Below are 12,361 nucleotides of genomic sequence, written 5' to 3'. Positions count from 1 at the left end.
CGATAAATGGTGGGCACTGGCTAAAGAAGTAGAAGATGATCCATGGGGACAAGGTTATAAGATTGTAATGAAGAAACTCGGGACATTTTCAACCCCGAGTGCGGATCCGCAAACAATTAAACAAATTGTGGATACACTATTCCCAGACCATCCAGAGAGGATTGACTGTGATGACGAAAAAGAACTGGATGACATACCCCTCTTCACTGTAGAAGAGCTGAATAGAGCTATTAGCTCTCTTAGAAATAAGAAAACTCCAGGACCAGATGGTATACCTACAGAAGTGTTAAAGATAATAGCAGAACTATGTCCAGAACTGTTGCTGAATATGTACAATCATTGCCTGCAAACGGGTGTTTTTAGTCCCCGATGGAAAATGGCTCGTTTGGTTCTGATCAGCAAAGGAAAACTTGGCGGTTATAGACCTTTATGTATGCTGGACACAGCCGGAAAAGGCCTGGAGAAACTACTGCAGCCCAGAATCCTCTCAGCAGTTCAACTAGCAGGGGATCTATCTGTTCGCCAACATGGATTTCGGAGGGGACACTCGACGCTGGATGCAGTGTGGGAGGTGGTGAATACAGCAGAAAGGGCACAAATGGGCAATCATCATTCCCGTAAATTGACACTTCTTGTGACCCTGGATGTGAAAAATGCCTTCAATTCGGCAAGATGGAGCGACATGTTGGTAGCTCTTGAGGAAACTTTCAAGCTACCACAATATCTTATGCGCATAATGAGAGATTACTTCAAAGATCGCACTCTGTTGTATGATACGGAAGATGGAGAAAAGACAAAACGCCTGACGGCTGGTGCAGCGCAGGGATCGATCCTTGGTCCAGATCTTTGGAACATAATGTATGATGGCTTGTTACGTTTGGAGATGCCAGAGGACACGAAGCTTGTGGGCTACGCCGATGATGTGGCCGCCTTGATAGTAGCTCGTAATGTTGAAATGGCTCAAATCAAACTGAACCAGGTGATGCGGCGCATAAAAGAATGGATGATGAACCACAGTCTAACATTAGCCGAACACAAAACGGAGATAGTTCTTCTGACGAGGAAAAGGATCGAAACTCTTGTACCAATGACTGTTGGAGAGTTAGTGATTGAAACATCTGCGAGCACAAAATATCTAGGAGTGACACTTGACTCCAAGCTCACATTCTGGAATCATATTCAGAGAACGACAGACAAGGCAGTAAAATACATGACTGCACTTAGCAGACTAATGGGAAATATTAAAGGTCCGAAATCCAGCAAACGACGTCTTCTCATGTCGACGGTTCAGTCAGTGCTCTTATATGGCTCTGAAATCTGGGCTGAATCCTTGAGATTCGCTTGGTATCGGAGAAGGATAGCTGCCGTACAACGGAGAGTGGCTTTACGTATTGCATGCGCATACCGCACGGTCTCCGAGCCTGCAATCCTCACGGTGGCAGCAATAGCCCCAATAGACCTACTTGCATTGGAGCGACATGAAATCTGGCGAACCCAAGGAGAGCTGGGAAAGAAATGTGCAAAGAAGCGTGCCTTCAGTCAACGGATGAGGCGATGGCAACTCAGATGGGAAAGTGACCCTCGAGGCAAATGGACCAAGCGATTGATACCACGCTTGGATATCTGGGTTGAAAGGGCCCATGGTGAAGTAAATTACTACCTCACGCAGCTTCTAACAGGGCATGGATATTTCCGGAAATTCCTGCATAAAGTGGGCAGAGCGAATGACGCAGCATGCATATACTGTGATGACATTGATGACGTATTTCACACCTTTTTTGTATGCGGGTATTGGACGATTCAGAGAAGATGTGTGGAAACTGAAATAGGAGAATTGACAGCAGATAATATTATTTCGGTGATGCTGCGAAACCAGGAATCCTGGGATCGCGTGGCAGTGTACGTGGAGAATGTCCTTCGTCAGAAGAAGAAGGATTTGGAAGCATACGAACGTTCGTAAAGGAGAAATGAAGAAAGAAGATGTCTGAAAGACAAAGCACGATATCACCCTGAAGTAATGCGAGAGCGGTTCCGGGGTGATGATACACATCGTGGGAAAAGGGTGTGTGGTTTTTAGTGGGTAAGAATCCCACACACTTGTGGAGTGCGGACCCTTCACAAGTGTCTTTTTGAAGATTTTCCACAATCCCTCGTAAAAAAAATATTATTATTATTATTATTATTATTATTATTATTATTATTATTATTATTATTATTATTATTATTATACAGATATCTCCATTTTAGACTACTATGCCTTTCAGCGTTCAGTCTGAAAGCCTCTGTGAATTTACTAAACGCATCCAAAACCCTCTATTTGTGGCCTCGTTTACTGTAGTTCCGCACCTCTAATAATATTAAATCACTAAAAACTGAATCTAATCATATGTGTCTTGACGTCCCTCTACTTCACTCACCCTCTATGGCCTAGTCCATTATTCTCCTATGTAAGCTATCCTCCTCCATTTGCCTCACATGACCCAACCAAAGAGCCGGATTATGGAGTTTATTCCTCAGCATTTATCCTCTCATTTCAAATATCCTCTTACAATTTTTCCCATCCGTTTGTACCAGCGATTATCTTCACGACTCTCATGTCTGTTACTTGTAACTTATAAATAAGATGACATGAAACCACCCAAATTTCACTCCCGTAAAGCAAAGTTGGTCTGTAAACAGACCGGTGTAAAGAGTTTCGTCCGGGAGCTGACTTCCTTCTTACAGAATACTGTTAATCGCAACTGCGAGCTCATTGTATTAGCTTTGTTGTACCTTGATTCAATTTCACTTACGGTTCTACACTACCAGGCAGGGAGAATAAAGACAAAGACAAAGGTGAATCCAGGGAGAATACACTTCCTAAATACATGAAATTATCTAGCTGTTTCAGTGGCGTATGCTGGGGTTCAGACATGGGCTACCACTAGACTTAGGTTACCTCTTTTCGATGGTTGATTCAGTGAACGTAAAGCCTTCAGCGTTTTGAGCTGCAGCCAGTAGCCAACGGAAAAGCCTGCTATGTTCAAGGCTGCTTTACAGGCTACAGCCTCGGCCTCTGCTACTGCCAATGCTTAACCCCTGATCATTGGAGATGGTAGCCTATGGTTTAGCAAATGAAAGTTCGGCTTTGTGGCTACATGGATAGAACGTTTGCTTTTGTTTCGATGGCCCCGTGTGTGTTTATGTCGTCTCCGCCATTCATTTTATCCCCACTAGGTCAACACCAAGCCTATATAGATGCCATGCCCCATTATTATTATTATTATTATTATTATTATTATTATTATTATTATTATTATTATTATTATTATTATTATTATTATTATCATAATTTTACAGCGGTCGTACCCATGATCACAGGTTCGATTCCAACCAACCAACCAACCAACCAACCAACCAAAAAAAAAAAAAAAAAAAAAACACTAAACCTGAAAGATGACATTTCATTTTTGCAGATCTACCAATAAAAATAAAACTATATTGCTCCTCTAACGGCAGCCCAGCAGTCTCTTCGTACAAGGATGTAGAAGTAAACGGGAGTGAGGAATACCCACACTCTGTTATCAATATCATTAAGTTAGAAGTATGAGGTGAGGAAGTATATATGATGAGTAACGCATGGTTGATAGCAGTGGCGATCTGATGGACCGAAGCCTAGCATACCTATCCTCCGCCCGTTCCCGCTCCTATCCGATATCCTGCAGCAAGCCGCGTGTAGCGAGTCGAGGGGAGAGGGGCGAGAGTCAGGGCTGCAATATCAGTCTCCGATGCCTGGCTCTCAGAAATATGTGCAACGTTTTTTTCTCACTGCTTTCAAGTTTTGTAAATGGAACAATGTTTCAGATGCTTACATTATTATGTGCTTTAGACTTCCATCATTCTCACTTGAGATTTGGGCTCACTGATAGCCTTGGTAGCCCTCATTATACGCCACTGAGCTTTTCCAATTTTTATTCACAACGGACATTCATTTATCTTAGGTTTCTTAACTATAGTGACATCGCTTTAGTGTTGGAAAGGCTATCAATACCATATTCATTGGTGATACTGTACTGTAGATTACAGCCTTTCAGCACAGACTGCCATTAATACCACGTCATCAGCATAGGCCTAATTGCTCACTACATTTCCACCTAACTGAAACTCTCCGTGCCACGTTTTACCTTTCAGTAGATGATCTACGTAAACTATGAACAACAGAGATGAAAGACAGGCTTGTCTAACCCTTGTAGTTGGACTGAGTGGTTCAGACAGTTAAGGCGCTGACTTCTTGAGCCCAAGTTGGCAGGTTTGATCCTGGCTCACTCTGGTGGTATTTTGAAGGTGCTGAAATACGTCAGCCGTGTATTGGTAGATTTACAGGCAAGTAAAAGAACTCCCGCGGTACGAAATGTCGGCACCTTAGCGTCTCCGAAAACCGTAAAAGTTAGTGGGACATAAAAAAATATTATTATTATTATTATTATTATTATTATTATTATTATTATTATTATTATTATTATTATTATCTAACCATTGCAAATACCTTGAACCAGGAACTCATTCTATCATCAATTCTCACAGAAGCCCAATTGTCAATATCTACCCTTAACCCCATAATCCCGCAGTACGGCTAACAATTTCTCCCTTGTTTGGCCTACTCTATCATATGCCTTCTCTGAATCTAAGAAACATAAACATAACTGTCTGTTCCTCTCGCAGCATTTTTCAGTTACCTGCCGCATGCTGGGAATCTGATCCCTACAGCCTCTCTGTGGTCTGAAAACACTCTGGCTTTCATCCAGCTTACTCTCAACCACTGATCACAGCATCCGTTCCAAAATCCCAGTGAACATCTTGGCTGGTATACTGATCAATGAAATATCTCGATAGTTGTTGCAGTCCTTCCTGTTCCCTTGCTTATAGATAGGTGCAATTACTCTTTTCGTCCAATCAGAAGGTACCAGTCTTATTACTCTATGAAGCCATTTCATCCCCGCCTTCCCGTGATGTTTCACCATTTCAGGTCTAATTTCCTGTATTCCTACTGCGTTATGACAATGGAGTTTATGTGACATCCTTTCCACTTCCTCAAACATAGCTTAACTAACATCGGTGTCCTCCTCATGAGCTCGGTTGTTCGCGACTCCAACAGAAATATTTTCTTTTATGTTGAGAAGATTTTCAAAATATTCCTTTCAGCTGTCCAGTGATTCTCTGGGATTTAATATGAGTTCACTTGATTTACCCAAATACTATTCATTTTCTTTTTCCATTCCTTTCTTAGATTCTTTATTACTGTCCAGAAATGATTCCCTGCTGCTTGATCTAGCCTTCCAGGTTATTGTGAAAATCTTCCTTTGATTCCTTCTTGGATTCAACAATCATCTGTTTCCTCTGTCTTTCATCTACGTAGGATGACCTATCTGCATCAGTCCTTGCTTGGAACTACTTTCGATACGCCTTCCTTTTACGTTTACAAACTGCCCTCACTTCATCATTACACGAAGATGTTCACTTTTTCCTATCTTTATACAGTTGTTCTTAAGCATCCCTTTGCTATTTCTATTATATCATCCCTGTATGCGACCCATTCTCTATTTTCTGAACCTGCTTGCTGTCTATTGTTTGGAACTTTCCACTAATCACATCCATGTCTAATTTCCTCGTCCTGGAGTTTCTACACTCATTCGTCTGCAGATAGATGTCACTTTCTCTATCTGCCTAGAGGTACTTAGTTCACTACATATGACATAGTGGTCTGTACCATCAAACAATCCCCGGAATACCCATATATTTCTAACAGATTTCCTGAATTAAAACGGTTATGATAGAGTATGTGGCTACTCCAACCACTACTCTTATACCTTCATATCTTCCACACAATATAAATGACATTTGTTTGAGCGCCAGTTGTTTTTTAAATAAAAACAACAAAATTCGGTAGAGCATACCTCTTATATCAATTATCTCAAGGCGTGAGGTGATAAACTCACATATCTGGCAATATACAGGGATATGGATCAGGACAATATTAAATTACTGTTGCATTTCCACAATTGAGGATTGTACATGGAACTGGAATCACTTATTATAATTAAAATAAAACTGAGTTTATGACTATAATTTACGTCACAATGAACAAGCATTGACGTTTTTTAATTTAACAAAAAAATATATATAGTGACATTTGCGGTAAAAATAAAAGGAAAATTTAATCTAAACAAAAAAAGCTATTGGCATGAACTTGAAGTGAGATGTGATATCGCCGCTGATTACATTCTTCTTCATGTTATGAATGCATAACATGTCTGATGCTTTAATTACCTGATGTCTGCATACACTGCTGTTGAACTTGAAATTCTTGGAAAAACCTATGAGCTGAAGTCGGGAGCCGTCTGCTGTTATCTTCTTATATAACAAGGAGTTGGCCTACATGCCATGTACGCGTGTAGGGAGCTCCAATGTAATTACGTCCACTCAATATATTATAAGAAATAGGAAAATATTATTGAAACATCTTGTGAAGTCCATCCTCACAAGAATATGATGTTTCTTTATCAGCATAGTACCCGTCTCTGTTCGGATACAACCACCACTTGTAGACCTCCTCGATTATTACAAGACCTCTTGAAAACACAACTCTTAGCTCTGACCATCACACTAAGACCACTTCTTCCATTTGATACATCTGACTGTTACATATGATCTGCACGATATGATCTGAATACCTCTCACCACCGTTGCATCGACTTTTATAACCTCGCGATGACGACTCATCTCCCTACTCTCTGTTCATCCCTTCTACTTCAACATACAGTAGCTGGCGAATACTGACACTTGGTCGCAATCACGTGCCCACGCACTGATGTCATCAGTCAAGTGTTGTCTAAGCGTGCCCAAGCGGATTGTAGATGACTAAGTTTCATGCGTCACCGGGAATTCTTCTTGCACACAACATTCTCAGTTAAACATAGCCTCGATTGCAAAATACTATGCCAGCTCATCTAGCCAGAGTTACAAGCCATAGCATGACTATATGAAACCAACAAATCTCACTTACAGCAATACAGAATAATTACAAACAAATTTCACTTAACCTATGATTAAATACAATAATATACGTGATGCTTAATTATTACAGTCTAAATGATGAAAAACAGAATATAAAATCTAATGAATCGGGTTAATAATAATAATAATAATAATAATAATAATAATAATAATAATAATAATAATAAATACTGAATGGAATCTGTAACCCTGTTGTACGGTTACAAGTATATTATGGATCTGGTGCCTCTACCCTCGCACGTGTAGAGGTGAATAGCCTTATGCTCGTAGAATGTATTCGGAACTGCTAATCCCATAAGTTACTAGCATAGAAGTCCAGTAAACGCTTTCCATTCCTATTAGCTTCCATATCTTTCCTTCATTTACCCATCACCTTGTGATATCCTTCAGTTCTATTTCAAACTCTCGCATTGAAATCGCCCATTAGCACTATCCTATGCTTGCTGTTGAACTTGACTATGATGTCACTCAGTGCTTCAAAAATTGTATCCTCACCAGCAACGTCACATGGTGAGTAGACAGGCAATTTTCGTCCTAATTCCTACAACTGCTAAATCTGCCCAAATTATTCTCTAATGTATTTCTTTACATCCAATAGTGCTCCTGATGAATAATCCTGCCCTTCCCTGTCTTAGCACCTATTAAGAACACTCATAATCTCCTATATCTTCCTCGTGTCCGGCTCCATGGCTAAATGGTCAGCGTACTGGCCTTTGGCTACAGGGATCCCGGGTTCGATTCCCGGCAGGGTCGGGAATTTTAACCATCATTGGTTAACTTCGCTGGCATTGGGGCCGGGTGTATATGTCGTCTTCATCATCACTTCAACGTCAACACGCCCCGCAGGTCGCCTACGGACTTCAAATCGAAAGACCTGCACCTGGCGGGCCGAACATGTCCTCGGACACTCCCGGCACTAAAAGCCATACGCCATTTCATTTCATCTCTTCCTCGTTATCCTCCCTTACTCGAATATCATTAACCCCGAACACATCCTGACATACCCTCTTTGCTGACTGGGACACTTCTACTTTCTTTCTTCCCTAAGCCGCATTAATATCGATATCTCTCTATCGAATTCCGTTCCATTCGCCAAGTTGCTTCCAAGAAATCCTTCGCCTGTCAAATTGGAAGTGGGACTCTATTACTCCCATACGTCCAAAGCTTGCTTAAAACGTTCTGAGCGGGCTCGGTAAGAATTCTGTGAAACAGTATGCTACCTTACTTACACATGGTCGCAGTGAGAGTCTCTCCTCTAACGGGTGAGGAACCACCGGTGGGTTGTATAATCCTGGCCATCTGACCACAAGGATGGCCGTAATTCAGAATATACCCGAGGTGACCACTCCTACTCCATAGCAGTTGGTATCCCGACTCTCAGGACCACTTACTAGGCCACTCCTCAGCCGTTGCCCACGTTTCGCGAACTACATAGGAAGTGACTACAGCAACCCACACCACGAACGCTTATTGCTATTATTCCCGGGTTTTTGACTGAACGGTCCGCATAGTGGTCTTCGGTTCAGAGGGTCCAGTGTTCGATTTCCTGTAAGATTGGTGATGTTATTCACGTTTGGTTCATTCTTCTGGCTCGGGACTAGGTGACTCAATACAGGGCTCTAACCTACAACACACCATCCTGTAACCCACCGGTTTTGAACACGAAATAATGGAATTCATTCCTCAGGGAGCACGCTGGGTCGTAAAACTGAGCCAGGCACAGACCGTACCCGTCACCCCACAAGAATGTGGAAAAAGAGGAATACGATTATTATTATATGTTCATTCATTTTTACTAGGTTTTCAGCTTGCACCCCCAGCCCTCTGCGAGCCGGTTAACACTACTTACATCGTCTCCGACATACTGTTAGTTTTAAGACTGTTGAGGGTGAGGGTATCAGTGCTCTTTGAAGCAATATGCCTGTCCCATGTTAAACATATTAACAGACAGGGATAAGGAATGATAGATGGTAGCGATGGAGGGCTCGGAGACAACCCAACAGCTGGTCTCTGTTCACCGTCTTTTATTGAATTTTTACCCCCCTCCCCCAGGTTAACGTCTTTGGAGTAACGTAGAATGTGACGCTTTTCCAATAGTCAGATGGAAATGTTTCCATGACTGATCTGTAACTTTGGAGTGGGTCGTGATGTTCATCTTTTCTCCTGCATAGTGGTAAATTCTGCGTTCAAGAATGGTTAGTTTTGTAACCTTCCTACCCATGTCGTTCGAGTGTTTCTTTATTTCTATAGCATCTTGGATTTTTCAAAAGAAATTCAGTGGTTTTGTTATCAATATGGATATGTTCTTTTGGCCTCGTAGAAATCAGCCGCTTCGTTTCGCCTACCGGTTACGTACCAGATTGTCACAGCTACATTCAATATGGTAGACTGCAGAAATATGTAATTCCGTGGTGACGATTAACTGGCTGTAAGTAACGCGCTATAATTCTGTGCGGCTTGTAAACGATCTGTGTTATTCACGTATGATCCTCCCAACATGGTCTGTCGTGTCTTCCTTTTATACGCTGTCTCCATATGGGGTAGGTCTTCTTCTTTCCACAGAACATTTCCTTTATTTCGGTGTTCTATTTTCTAAAAGATACCGGTACGTTGAATGTTGTGTAATGACTAAAGAGTATCCATTTTTGTAGAGGGTTCTGGTTAAGTGTTGTCTCTTCTTCATAGTGTTTTGGGTTGGATATCACTATGGCGTTATTAATGACTGTGTTTAGAACAGCTTGCTTTGTGATGAGTGGAGGGAAGCGTCAGGCATGTACTTATCCGTATATACTTTTGCAGTCTACCACGCTGAATGTAGCTGCAATAGTTTGGCACGTAGACGAAACGAAGCGGCCGATTTCTAGATATACTGCATAGCTGAGGAGTCAAGGATTGCGTTTGACCAGAACGACCAGAAATGGTAGCCTGGATATACGGGTACACGTGAATGGAGATGAGAAGGTGCAGAAATGACTGAAGGTCATTACCACCGTGTAACCAAATGAGAAATGTTTCATCCACACTGCGAAGGATGCGGTTAGGTTTTAAGAATTGATGATGTGGCTATGGTTGAAGTGTTTGGAGTCGTTAGCGTAGTTCTAGATGTGTCCTATGTGCGGTTGTAATATTCCGGCGAAGTAACAGGATGAGTCATCTCAACTTTGTGGATCTTTGGTAGGCCGTACAGTTTAGGTGTTGGGTCCGAGGGAAGCAATTTGTGTTTGAATTTCAGATGGAGTACTGGATTTCTTCACTAAACGGTGTAATTTGTTTTGGATGTGGTTAGTAAGGTTTATTTTTACTTCCATTCTCTTCTGACGAAGGACGCAGTGGAAAATTCTGGATTTTTACGTGTCGTCCAGCTGCACGTGCTTACCTAGTACGTCACTGCTCTTCGTCTGCTTCCGCTGCATATACAAGTGCATTTCGACCTTGGTAACTTTTTCTTGTTACCATTCTTATATACCATTACAGGTGTCCGGACATTTCGTACCACTTGATTTTTGAGGACATTTCGTACCACCTAGGTCGTTATCTACCTGCAAACTGTTTTCCTGTAATCTTCAAATATTTATACGAGGGCAATCCGTACCACTTGATGTCAAGTTCGAATTCCATTTCCACGCCAGCGGGCGTAATGAGCCGGACAGACACACTTTAGAAATCAGAAACAAAAATAAATTACATTTGCTGAAGAAAACTTCTACTGCATATTATTTTAATAATTGCCCTTTAAACTATACTTATCACGTATGTTTACGTAAATGTTATCATAAGAAAGTCGATTTTTGAAGTATAAATCCTGAAACGAAACAATACAATAGAAATACACATCGTGTGCAATGTGCCTGACGAGCATAAGGATGGATAATATTACTATTGCTGTGAATATTAACTAAGTAAAATAAAAGATTCTGATGAACTGGATGATACGTGCTAGAAGGCTACGTGGAAACAGGAAACAGATCAGTTGCGCCCGACGGAAAGTTAACATCAGTAGTGGTCACACCGTGCGGAGGCTTCTGCGCCAGTAGTGGACAATGGATACACAAATGGATCCATGTATTAGGATATCGCTTTTACTTCGCAATATTCCCCACTCTTTCAAGTGGTATGGAATGTCCTCTCCTAAATATTTTAAAGTCATTAACTGGCACTTCGCAGATAATCAGCAGGTCAAGTGGTACGAAATGTCCTAGAACCACCATTACAAGGATGTGAAAGAAATATTTTAACATCATATCTTGATTAGTCAGATCATAATAAAAATCTCAAAAGGTGATGTGATTGGCTGGCAAATGCAGTGGGAAATGATAGCCATGGAAAGATTAAATGAAGTGGCCAAGGTGACACTATCTGTATGCTCTGTACAGCTGACATGAAAAACTTGAAATTTTTAGTTATATCACTTGAGTTCAGGAAGTAGAGCCCATGTGAGTCAAATGTCTATTAACTGGCTGAAATCACTGAATAAAACATAACGCACAAGCAAGCAGCTGTGGTGATTGACAGGGAGCAGAATGGAAATTAAACATATCTTACAAATGGAAAACTAACCAAGTCCTCAGGCTTTCAGATGTTTTGCAGCAGCTGTACAAACTGATGGGCAATTTTGATGGTTTCTGTCAGAAATGAGGCAAACATACAATCATTGATACCTTCAGTACAAGGCTCATCAAAAGCATTGTGAAGCAGGCACGTATAGAAATGGGGAGGCAATTAATGCTTTTATAATTCTTCATCTGTGCGGATAGAGATGTAGGAATGAGTTCTGTACTGAAGATTGGAATTCCTGTATATTGAAACTGACAGATAACCACTTTGATAGAAGTCATAAAGTCATCGTCATAAGACCTATCTGTGTCGGTGCAACGTAAAGCAACTTGGAAAAAAAGTCATAAAGATCCTCTGAAGGGATATAATTTAATACTAGTGGGGAGGGGGGCTAGGATGAAAGTGTTTCTCTTCATAGATCTTGCTCTTGTCAATCACACTGGAAATATACACATAGGAATGAGAGGTGTGTGGATGAAGGTTGATGGATGAACTTTGGTAGTCAAGGTTGAAATGAGATGGGAAGAGGATGGCAGTAAGCACCAGTAAGGCAGATAAACAAAATATGCCCCATTCTTTTCCTTATCCATGTTGACTCATTGCTTAGCATTGTTTGACATTCATCAGCCAGCATCAGATGTTACACTCCAACTGTATTTATAGAGATATAAGCCTTTCTCCTAAATATTTACCGTTTTTAAATAATTCTTTTTTTTTTTTTTTTTTTTTTTTTTTTTTTTTTTTTTTTTTTTTT

Source organism: Anabrus simplex, chromosome 1 (assembly GCF_040414725.1).
Source record: "Anabrus simplex isolate iqAnaSimp1 chromosome 1, ASM4041472v1, whole genome shotgun sequence".
Classification (NCBI taxonomy): Eukaryota; Metazoa; Arthropoda; class Insecta; order Orthoptera; family Tettigoniidae; genus Anabrus; species Anabrus simplex.
Note: the sequence above shows the minus strand (reverse complement) of the source record.